We start from the raw sequence: 12,645 nt of genomic DNA on the forward strand, positions 1-12,645 counted from the left end.
AAAATCCAATAATCTATAGATAAGAGATATCTAAAATATTTGTTAGTAAAATAAGAGGAAAAATATTTTCTTTCTTTAATCCATGTCTTTAAAATGTACAAGGAGGTAGGTCAAATCAAATGTAACTGTCTGGGCCTCATTCTCTAATGGATAGACTTTTACACCTTAGACCTAATGTGTATACATAGGCCTCTGGGAAATAGCATGGTTTGTGAGCTAATGATGTGCATTGCTAAATATTTTTACATCAGAGTGACATTTATAAATTATATTTTAATATTACAATTATTTTAGATGATTGCCCCCAAAGCCCTTTTATTTTTAGAAAATATAATGTATGCCTGGCCCACAGACACTCAGAACCCAAGATGTTCCAAATTGGACTCATTATCTCTCCACCCCCGCCCTAAAGCTACAGCTCCTCTGTGTTCCCTTGCTCCAGTAATGGGGCCACTCTCCTCCCAGGCACACAGGCAAGCAAACTTCCATCATCTTTGGCTCCAACCTCTGCTGACCCTTTAAATCTAATAAACCAAGCCCTCTCAAATTTATCTTTGAAATGTCTTTGGAATTTGTCCGCTGTGCTTCATCCTGACCATTCTTTCTATGATTCAGGCCCTAATTGTCAGATGCCCTAACTTATTCCGAGGGCCTGTGTGTATGAAGCTCACAGGAACTAGTGCATTCTATCTCCAAAATACCTTCTATACATTGCTAGCATTATTTTTTTAAAACACAGATATGAAGATATAACCACTTGGATGCTGGAAAACATTTTGGCAATAGCATTTTATAGACAATGGAATCTAAATTCCTTAGCAAGTCACCAATCCCTTCATTTTTTTCTTGCCCTAATGGGTCATTTTTCCCCAACACCTTATGTTCTAGCCCAACTACACCATTGATTGTCTCCAAATATTCTATATAATTCTTAGATAATTTCCTTTGAATGAGTAACCATTGTTACCTTCTAATCATTGGGAACACCTAATCATTTTTACATCACAATTCATCTCCTTTGTGTCCTTGAGAAGGATTAATTATTTTTGCCACCCAGATGCATAACAGTTTGCTTATTCCTCTCTTATAATTCTTACCACAATCTAAATAAAAGTTAAAATTTGTCAGACATGAGTTAGTTAACCTCAGTAAGCAGAGAGTTCTTTGTATGCAGGGGTCTTATCTCTTTAATGATTATATGCTTCATATTGCCTTCTCCATAATAAGTCTCAGTTACGTATTTATTATTAAACCTTTTAAAATTGTTTTGCAAATTACTATTGATGCTGTTCATATTGTATCATAAAAATAGCATTTTCTTAGCAACATATCTATGTTATCTTTGGAAGAGATCAATACAAATCAAGCCTTAGGAAAAAATACCCAAACCTCCTGACACGACATAGAATATTTTTTATCATACCTTTGCATTAGGATAATCCCTATATGTTTAAAAAGCCAAAGGAGCATATTTATGTTGCAAAAATGTTATGTTTCCTCAAAAACCTAATGAGAAAATATAGAGACAGATGGAGTTAAATTGGCTAATTTTCTGCCCAGCTGCCTAGATGAAAAATAAAGATGCACTGACCCTATGCTTTTGTATGCTAAACTGTTCAAATATTCAGTCTCTGTTAGTTAACCATTATGCCAAGGTTGAGTGGCCAGTATCTGGATTAGCAGACACTATTCACCTAGCTGTCCCTTTTGTTCTCAGTTTTTAATGTGAAGGAAGAGAAATCTAAAAATAGAACAAATCCTTGCAACTGGCTTGCATTCCTGAATATACAATTAGATCACTGTAAAGTGACAAAATCATATCACATTTATTTGAAGTGGTTCAAAAATAATAGATATATTTTTTAAATTGCTTGTACTTTTATTCCCTTTTAGACCTTCCCAATCTTTAAAACTCTTAGCTGCAAAAAAAAAAAAAAAAAGTGCCAATTTGCCCTTTAAAAACTAGGCAGCCGTGAGATTCTTCTCATGTTAAAGTAAAATGAGAACTCATTTCCATTTTCATAGGTAGTTCAAGCCTCAAATGACAACTTCAGCTCTCTGTATGTTTTAATGTGTGTGTGTGCATATACACATTTTGCGGAACTCCTTCCTAACAATATTTTAAGTGGCAGTAATTTTTTTGTGTGTGTGTGAGAGAAATCTTTCTTCTCTCTAACTTGCCCCTAAAATCATCTTAAAAAGCCATACCCTCTCAACTCTCTTCTTTAATGGGCCATCCTTATGGGATGTCATTTACATTCTCTGAATTTTCCCTTCTCTTCTACCAAAGACTTACCTGTCCTGTGACTCTACATTCATCTGTAAGATTAGAAAATTGTCAAATTGACAGAATGTTTTGTGCACGTGGTGATTTTTAAATGTTTCCATTATATACCATTAAAAGATTTCACAGAAAACATTCCAGCTCCTATGAAAATCTGAATATTTAATAACATGTATTCTACCAAGCAATAGTCAGCTGGAGCTGATGGGATGTGTATCATTCAGGGGTGAGTCAGGAGAGAGGAAACACACCAGTTCTTTACACAGGAAAATTTAATATAAGAATTATTAGGTAGACAAGGGATAAATTACTAAGGGGCAAAGAGAAACCTAAAGGATAGAAGAGTAGCATCCAAAAGTGTTTAAGTTTAATTAGGTCCGAAAAAGAAAATGATACAAATGAACTTATTTACAAAACAGAAACACACTCACAGACTTCAAAAACAGATTTATGGTTAACAAAGGGGAAACAGAGGGGGGATAAATTAGGAGTTTGAGATTAACATACACACATTACTGTATATAAAATCAATAACCAACAAGGATGTACTGTATAGCATAGGGAACTCTACTAAATATTCTGTAATAACCTATATGGGAAAAGGATCTGAAAAAGAATAAATATATGTATATGTATAACTGAATCACTATGATGATCACACCTGAGACTAACACAACATTGTAAATCAACTATACTCCAATAAAATAAAATAAAGAAAAAAGAATAACATTCAAATGAAGCAGTCATTATCCTAGGGCCAAGGCAGAGTGCCCAAAGAAGAAACAAATCTTGACAAGCATGCCCTTATTTCCACCCCTTGATTTTTCATTGGAGAGGTGGGATCATGGCATACTGTGTGCCAAAGAAGTTTGCTAAAGTGCCAAGAAAGGGACTGGAAACAAACAAACAAAAAACCAAATAAACACCTGCTGGACTGCCAGCAAGACTCACTAGGAAGCCACCCACTGGGGTGGCCTCACATTGCAGAAGCAAGAAGAAAAATACTACACTAGAACCTGAAAGAGATGCCACTTCCTCCTGCAGTGTCTTTTCAGTGCCCCCTCTGATAAAGTTTATCATCGTGCCAGTTGGCAAAGGACACGGTAATGGGAACCAGCCCCAGTGTTCTTAGACAGGGCAAAGAAGGATGGATTTAGAGCTGAGAGGCAGTAAACTGGTAACTGGCATAGAATATATACTCTAATGATCATATTTCCTCCTCTAACTCCTGTAAGCATTTGAGTTGAGAGCCAATAATCCAAAATATTAGCAGCTCATATAGTGTGAGTTTCATGTCACAAAGAAAGACTTTTAGAAATTGGAGTCTCTGAGACTCAATCAGTAAACATTTGGAATTGCCAACATTGCTGACACATAAGGCAAAAACAGTACGGAAAACATGAAGCCGCTATATATTGACTTAAAATGTGTTACTTTACTGCTGCATATTGAGATACCCAATGTGAAATAATTTAAATTGAAATATGTCTTTATGATCTGACCATAGTTCTATGTCAGCTTTAAGGACATTACCACCTCTTTTGGATATATTTGGATACTTTTCCAAGAACGTTTTAAAACCTGAATTTTTGTTTGTTTTAAAAGTTGTTTTCAATACCTGAATCAAAGATATTTGTTTCATCTTTATTTCAAATTGCTGTTATACCATCTACTCACAAATCTTATCAAATGTTCTCTGGCACTGGTAAGGTATGTGAAGTAAAAGTAAGAGATTTTGAAATTGCTTTCTCTTTGCTTGGATCCTTTGGATGAAAGGAGACACCAATTAAAATTGGTATTTACAAAGAATAACTGATTTTTTGGAGCTGCTTTGTACCTTCCAGAAAATGAAATGTGAAGCCTTTGAAAATATTCTGAGGAGAAGGCTTGGAACTTTTTCCTCTGACTTCTAACCACTGTTTATAGCCTTCTGAACCTAGGCAAGCAATAAGCCTATTTCTTCCATGTATTCAGAAAAGTTAACTGGATTGATTTTCAATAGATGTTATCTTTTGCCTATGCCTCTAGAGGACCTTGAAGGTACTGATAACAACTTGGCAACACATCTGTCATTTATACAAGAGCAAGTCAAGATAATACCAGGGAATCATACTTCTGTAAAGGAAACGAGAATCTCCCAGGATGGTAGCTAAGATGTTTAACTCAGTTACTGTCAGTACTGACTTCTGACTGCCTTTGACAGGTTCAGCATGTGAAAGAAGAGTTTTAACCAACTAGAGATACCAGGCACAGGAATTTCTGCCCAGGAGTTAAATGGAAAAAAATTTTTATTTCTTTTATTTCCCTAAGTTGTGTTGATAAATACTAGATAAGTTCCTTCTGAAGACAATCTTTATTTTATATATTTATTTATATATTTTATATATAATTTATAATAATATAATATTATATATATATAAAATTTGTTTTTCTTTTACACACATACGCTAATATAAGGAATGCCTTTTTCTGAGTATCACTGTACCAACTTTGAAAGATGAAAAACTGAAACATTGAGAACTGTAAGTATCTAGAATAATCTCTATTTTCTCTCATTTGTCAATGTAAGTGTGCCTCTAAAATATATAATGTCAGTATCCCCTCATGAAAGAAAGCAGATATAATAAGGGCATTATCTTTTGTGAAAGAAAATAATTTGTGTAGCTCTAAGAAATATAGTCTGCAATATTCTCTACATTCTGTTGGAACTTAGTATTTATTTTATTTATTTATTTTTTTATTATTTTTTTGCGGTACGCGGGCCTCTCACTGTTGCGGCCTCTCCCGTTGCGGAGCACAGGCTCCGGACGCACAGGCTCAGCGGCCATGGCTCATGGGCCCAGCCGCTCCGCGGCATGCGGGATCCTCCCGGACCGGGGCATGAACCCGTGTCCCCTGCATCGGCAGGCGGACTCTCAACCACTGCGCCACCAGGGAAGCCCCAGAACTTAGTATTTTTAAGAACAGAAACAGGAGTATAAAAATATAACAAACTTCAAAAGCCTTGTGACAGCATGACTCATATTGTATAAACTTCCTTGATCTCCCATTAATAAAAAATCATTTCTGCAAACCTGAGGGGTGAAACCTTCAAGGTTTAAATTTTAAGAGCGTTCACTTTAATGAAAACTCTGAAAAAAACAAGGTAGTGTTGAGGCTGATGGGAGATTTAGCTTTATTTTGCACTCAGGTACTAGAGTTGCAGATTTCTGACAATGCGTAAAGAGTACCTCTCAGGTATTTATTTAGTTAAAACATTCTAATAATTATTTAACTCATTTATTAAGTATCTTGGAAGGTCTCTGGGGCTGCATAAGACATTTAAAAAACTATCGTCAGAATAATAGTGCCAATGGAAATTCAGTGATTGAAGGAAGCTGAAGTGTAATATCCCTGAACCTCTTTAATGGGTTTCTTTGAGGACTTGTAAATCACCCTTTGTATAAGCTACTTGCATTAATCTATAAAGAGAAATGTTCTGCTTGCATATCTTAAAAGAAAAGTTGTATGGATGGCAAATTTGGATGCTGTTATAAATTGAGGTCACGTACTCAGACAGATAATGAAATGAATATTATCATTTTGCAATTACTTGAGATTGTAAGAATTATTCGAAATAAAGAGAGGAAAGAAAGAGAAAGAGAAACCAAGTGATGCTATAGAAATATGGTCTCTGATACTCAGACTTCTTACTATTGATTTATTATTTATGTTTCTGTTTTCTTGTCCTAAATTATTTTCCATCCAATTTTCTCTACTTAAAATACATGAATATTAAGAGATGAGCCAAAAGGGTTACAATTTAGATAAGGATATCCACTTGATTTTATCATCCAGCTCTGTAGCAATCAAATTTAAAAAGATATTTGGAAAATATGCTAAAACAGAAAAGATATTTTCTGATTTCAACATTCATGGATGTCCAGTTAATACTCAAATTCTTTTTCAACTGTAACTGTTAGTTAATTCATCCTGTTTATAAAGTTAAAAAAAGGATGTAATTAATAGTGGTATAAAATGAAAGTCGGTACACATTATTTAACATAGAAATGAGGTTAGTTCTGTATGTAACTTAAAAACTTAATTGAAATATATATTTCTTTTAGCATCTGCTATATATCATGGTTGGTCAAAATCTTAAACTGACCGAGTAAACTACATTTTGTCTCAAGATTTCCTGTATTAATGATTCTTAGTAAATAACCTTCAAGGAGACTCCCTATAACAGGCAGACAATAAAACTGGCAGCAGATGGATTTAAAGACCAATGTGAACTTGGCTAAGAAAATCAAATATTTAACAATTTTGCTTTTTAAGGAGCACTTAGATTGTTATCTAGGTGGCTTTCCTATTTGCATACCAGTTAGGTAAGGATTGAGCTGTGTGCTTTTTGGTGTGTTAGTGAATAAATATTCCCTAGCAGATTTGTGAAATCTCGTGTTTCCTATATATTTTACTTAACATGTGAGGGTATGTTCCACCGTGATGGATTTGAACTATTACTTACAGTGATCTAACAGAACTTCATCTCTAGAATGGTTTATTTTAGTAACCTGTAATGTTGTGTCTAAGCTGTAATGAGTGCTCACAAATGAACAAAAAATGAACTTATCAAAGCAGTTGTTTCCCATTTTTAATGTTCTTCATTGGTACTTTTTGAATTTTTAAGAAGGAAGTGCTTTCAGATATGAATGATTTTCTAAAACTTTGCTTAATTGTTTCTACACCCAGATGATTAAACTAGTCAGTAAACACTCCAATTCCACAATATGTTTTTCAATACTTTGTATACCGAACTAAATATTGAGAGCCATGTAGTCAATTTTAAACAGTATGCTGAATTTTCTGTTGGCCTCTCAATGTCTTCTTTCCTCCCTCCTATGTTCCCCCATCTTTCTTGGAGGCTGGAGACCAGTGTTTCCCAGGCTCCTTTGCCATCTGGTTCCATTCATCAATGAGAGTCAATGAGTGATATTAAGAAGGCAGAAGAGAAACAAAAGCCATGTTTGTTCTGACAATAGCGGCAGGCAGAAAGGTTGTGGCAGAAGCCTTCCTATACGTAGTTTCACAAGAAATTTTCTGATTCATTTCATCCACTTCAGTTCTGCAGGTTGCTGAGATTATTAATGAAGGTTCTTTGCAATTATTGTATTATCTGATTTTCTGAGCTATAAAAGTGTTTTCCACAGTCTGCTCTTCCAATCATTCCAACAGTTTTGTTAGCTTCTATTCCCCTGTATTTAATTCCTCCCAGCATGAAACACCTAGGAAGATTTCTGTTTTCCTGACAAAACCCCAACTTAATCAATTGTTTCCAAGTAAAAATAATCTTTCAGTTATTAGATACTTCTAGAATTATATGACTAGTTAACTATTTTCTCCACCCCATCTCTCTACCAACCTATATTTTATAAATCCTATCCAAATTCACAAGAACATTGATCATGTAATTTTCTTCTCAAATAATGCCAAATACTGCTACCCACCCACTTCACTTACTGCCTCTTATAAAATAAAAGTCAAACTCCTTAGTTTAATGTTAGTTTTCTCCTCATGAACCTGCTTTTTCAGTATTATTTCCCACTCCTTTCTTTTACATATCTTATTCGCCAGCCAATTTGAACATTAAGGATTTACAATTCACCCCAGCAATTTAAAAAAATTACACTACCATTGTTTCTATCATTTAGTCAACTGAAACTTTCATCACAATTTGCCAAAATTCATCTTGATGACATATCAAAAAGGATACCTGTTCTATCCCTTTCCAAAGTAGATGCTATATCATTCTCATTCATGTTTCTAGAAGTGACTAATACTGTCCTTATTCTTTGCGTCCTAAATTCTTATCCAGATTTCCTTATAGCATACTTCATATGCTTCAGTAATAATTAAGGTTTGTTGTTGTTGTTGTTGTTTTTTATCTTATCTCCCTAAACCTGAATGCCTGGTACATAATTAGTGCTTAATATAGTTTCATTGAAAGAATAAAACATAAATAAAACAACATACTAGACATCATAAAAAACAACTTTCAACGAAACATTTTCAAATGCTGGGTACAATATAAGAAAATAACTTTTTAAACATATAGGTAATAACCATAAATTAAGGAAAATCCCCCCCCCCCATTAGAAAACCAGGAGGTATGGAAAACTCAACCAAAAGAATATAACTTAAAGTTATACCAGAATCTGACAGTAATAAAAGCAATCTCATAGTTAGAATTTATCATCCCAATTTATAAAAACAAAACAAGAAAAAAGCTTGGGAATCAGCAGAAGAAAATAAAAAGCAACGTTATAGCAACAAAAAGCTTTAGGTACTGAAATGTCAGTTAAATGATATACAGTAAGCTTTATTAAATCACTTAAAAATAAAAAAGAATAAAAAATCCCAAAAAACATAAGATTTAAAAGTTAATCAGACTGAAATGTTTACCATTCCAGATCTCAATTAGGAGATATCTAAATGATGTACATCGGAAAGAAGGGATAGATTCCAGAAGGACAATTTGAAATGCAAAAAGTATGAGTAAAAGAGTAGATAAGAAGGTTGATAAAGCTTAACTAAGTTCATTTTATAAACAATAATAAGGATACCTAGTTTGGAAAATAATTTTTATAAAAACATTAAAATTAAAATGTTGGACCATAACAGTACTCAAGGCAAAAAGTGGTCAGAATTCCCAAGGCCACTTAGAGTAGAGATATTCATTAATTTAGAAGTATAAAGTTAAATATGTTCATGAAAATACTAAAAGAAGCCAATGAAAGAATTGAAAAAAAATAAGTACATAAATTCCAAAGCATCAGGGGAAACAGAGAATTAACAAAGGTATGAAAGGAGAAAAATAAAAGCATAGAAATTGTGAAACAAATTGAAAAACCAAATTACATGGTAGAAACAAATCCAAGTATATTAGTAATCACAATAAAATATATATAGACTAAACATACTTGTAAAAAACTAGTCAGAATAAATTTGTTAAATCGTATTATATGATTTAACAAGAGACATATATTACATATATATTACAAGAGACATATGTATACAGAACACAGAAATATTGAAACACCAAGTATTAGGACAATACTAAACAAAAGAAAGATGATATAGCTCTGTCAATATCAGATATATTAGACTTGAAGGCAAAAAAAAAAAAGTTTAAAAAAAAGCAACGTCATTGCACAATGACTCCAAATATATCATAAAAAGACAGAAACAGAGCTAATTTGACAAGTACATCAGTAAAATGGGCACATTTAAAACATATTTTGGTGATTATTAGATGAAATAGTCAAATTTAATAAAAAATAAAGATGTAAACAGCACAATTAAACATAATTTAGCAGATGTATATACAGAACTTTTCACTGAAGAATATGTTAAAACACATTTTCTCAGAGGCACACGACAAAATTGATAAAAATTGACTAAATACCAACCTCAACTAATTAGTATTTTATTGTATCATATCATAGGCCATCAGGTTATATAGGCCTGGGAAGCATGAATACGGTGTTAGAAATGAAAAACATATTTTCAAAAATACATTTGGAAATGGAATAAATGAATAAATATATCTTACTGCCTTCAATCAGTATTTAACTTACCAATATTTTTTTTATTATGTACTTGTTTATGTTGTCTTCTGTGGGGCATGATTAGTCTACTTTAATCCTCTAATGTTTGGGTTACGACGCTAATATCGGATCACTACATTTACTTCCATTGGACATGACCCAGAGCAAAGTACCTCATACCTAGTAGTCACTCAGTAGGTATTTGTGATTGATCAGAAGAAGAGGGAAACACAAATAGCATGGTTTGGGTGAGGCCAAAGACTCTCAATCCTTTTCAGGTTCAGATATTTAACTGGACCCCAAGCCACTGTGTTTATTTCTTAAATTCAAAATGTCCAAAAGATACATCGTTATTTTTCCCTTCAAGCTTATTTCTCTCCGCTCTTTTCTTCTCTTCTGTCAATGAATAGAATTGTAAACCCCCAGTGAAAATGCTGTCCAACTTGGAAACTGGAGAGAGGTTTCATCCTCCTTCTCAATCTTCCCACTGGTTAAATCTCCCCATTTAGATGTAATCTCTCGGGCTTCCCTGGTGGTGCAGTGGTTAAGAATCCCCTGCCAATGCAGGGAACACGGGTTCGAGCCCTCGTCCAGGAAGATCCCACATGCTGCAGAGCAACTAAGCCCGTGTGCCACAACTACTGAGCCTGCACTCTAGAGCCCACAAGCCACAACTACGGAGGCCCACCCGCCTAGAACCCGGGCTCCACAAGAGAAGCCACCACAATGAGGAGCCTGCACTGGCCCGCGCACAGCAACGAAGACCCAGTGCAGCCAAAGATAAAATAGATGTAATCTCTCATCATTTCTTATCTTGATTACTGCATTTGCAGGTTTCTAGTTTTGTTCTCTTCTAATACTTTACTGTACAACCAAAATAATCTTTCAGGAAAACAAATCAAAGTATGACATACTTCTTAAATATTTCTTTTAATTCTCATTACTTACAAGATAAATTCTAAACTCATTTATGCAATATGTAAGATCTTTCAAGAGCTGTCCCTTTTTCAGTTTTCTAGCTTCAAATCTTCCCTTTCTCTCATAGGCATTAAATCATCCTATAGAATTATGCCTTTTTTATACCTTCCATGTTGCAAAATACATTCTCCTGACTTAGGGTGCCACATAAAAACTGCCACTTGCCATCTGCCCGTACAAGGATTAAGTCACTAGTTGCTGCAGTTACTGACCTTCTTTAGGGTGGAGATCAGGAATGAGGCACTCTGTGCTCTAGGAAAAACTGGCAGAATAAGCCTTCGGATTGCTAGATATTTTCACGAGAAGATTTTATGAGTCCAATTTCTTGCATCTCCTCATATCTAGAAAAACAGTAAAATCATTAATGAAGACATCTGCTCTTCATGACTAGCAGCAACCTTCTGCCAAAATGTGTGCCTGATTGCATGTACCCCCTTCACCAAAACCACATATGGACTGACCTCCCCCCAGCCACCTCTTCAGAGCAGTTCCTTGGAGCTATCTGAGAGGCTGTCTCCCCGGCTATAGTCCTCATTTTGCCCCAAATAAAACTTAACGCAACTCTCATATTGTGCAGTTTTTCAGCCAACAAGGGCCACTGCTCAGATAGCCCCTCTGCTTGGAAAACACTTCTTGCTTCTTATTCCACCCAATCTTGTTAATTTCTACATTGTGACTCAGCTCAACACCATCTCCTAGAAGGAATGTGTTTGTAACTTCTGCTAATTCAGGTGCTTTGCCATGTGCTACTTCAGCACTGTGTGCATAGTTCTATGGTAATTCACATCCCTGGACAGATTATTTCCCCTTGCATACATTTACCTCTAGATTGCAAGCTCTTTGAGGATAGAGAAAGAGCTAGTCACTTGTGCTTATTATTGCTTGACATATAGAACTCACACGTTTCCTAGCAAAAGTGTGGCTGAGGTAGAAGAGAAAGGAATGAAGAGATGAAGGAAGGATGAGAAGCAGTGTGGGAAAGAGAGAAGTGCTATTGTTTATTTGTTATCTGAATAAAATGATTTGAATATATTACACCTAATAAAGTTAGTTTATTGGTGGATTTAAGCTGAGGCTTTTATCAGTATACCCCCAAATTTCCCAAAAACCTGTAACTAATACATTGGAAATAAGTTTACTTCTGTCATACACAGCATCAATCCCCTTTAGTAATTTTAGTACATATTGAAAACATTATTCTCTCAATTGTACTAAGAAATAAGAATGAATGATATTTCTGTTTCGAAGACAAAGAGCTGAGGTACACACAACCTACGTTGACTTAAGTAGTTAAAACCAGATATTACATAAGACAAAGTTTTGCATTCTCTTAGCTCTCTCTCCTCTTTCCCCTCTAACTTTCACCATAAAGGCTCCTATTCGGACTATGTAGTCATATTTATTTTTATAGTGATAATATTAACAGAAAAAATAATTAACATGTACTAAGAACTCACCCTATCACAATCATGGTCCTAATTTCCTTATAAGCATCACCTCATCAAAAAATACTCACAAAAATCTTATAAGTAGTATTAGCACTGTGAGTAATGAGTTGAAATCTAATTACTATCTTAACAACTTTCACCAGAATCCCACATATGAAAGCAACTCACATTTGGGGAAAAATAAGCTAAGAAACCCTACGAGACTGGGTAGTGGCAGGAGCCCAGGTAACAAAATATTAGGGTAGAAATTTTACTCATAAGAGAAAGGAAGTGGTAAGTATAAGTCCATTTGGGCTGTTATACACAGAATGAGTAGCTTATAAACAACAGAAATTTATCTGTCACAGTT

Source organism: Tursiops truncatus, chromosome 1, assembly GCF_011762595.2.
Source record: "Tursiops truncatus isolate mTurTru1 chromosome 1, mTurTru1.mat.Y, whole genome shotgun sequence".
NCBI lineage: Eukaryota > Metazoa > Chordata > Mammalia > Artiodactyla > Delphinidae > Tursiops > Tursiops truncatus.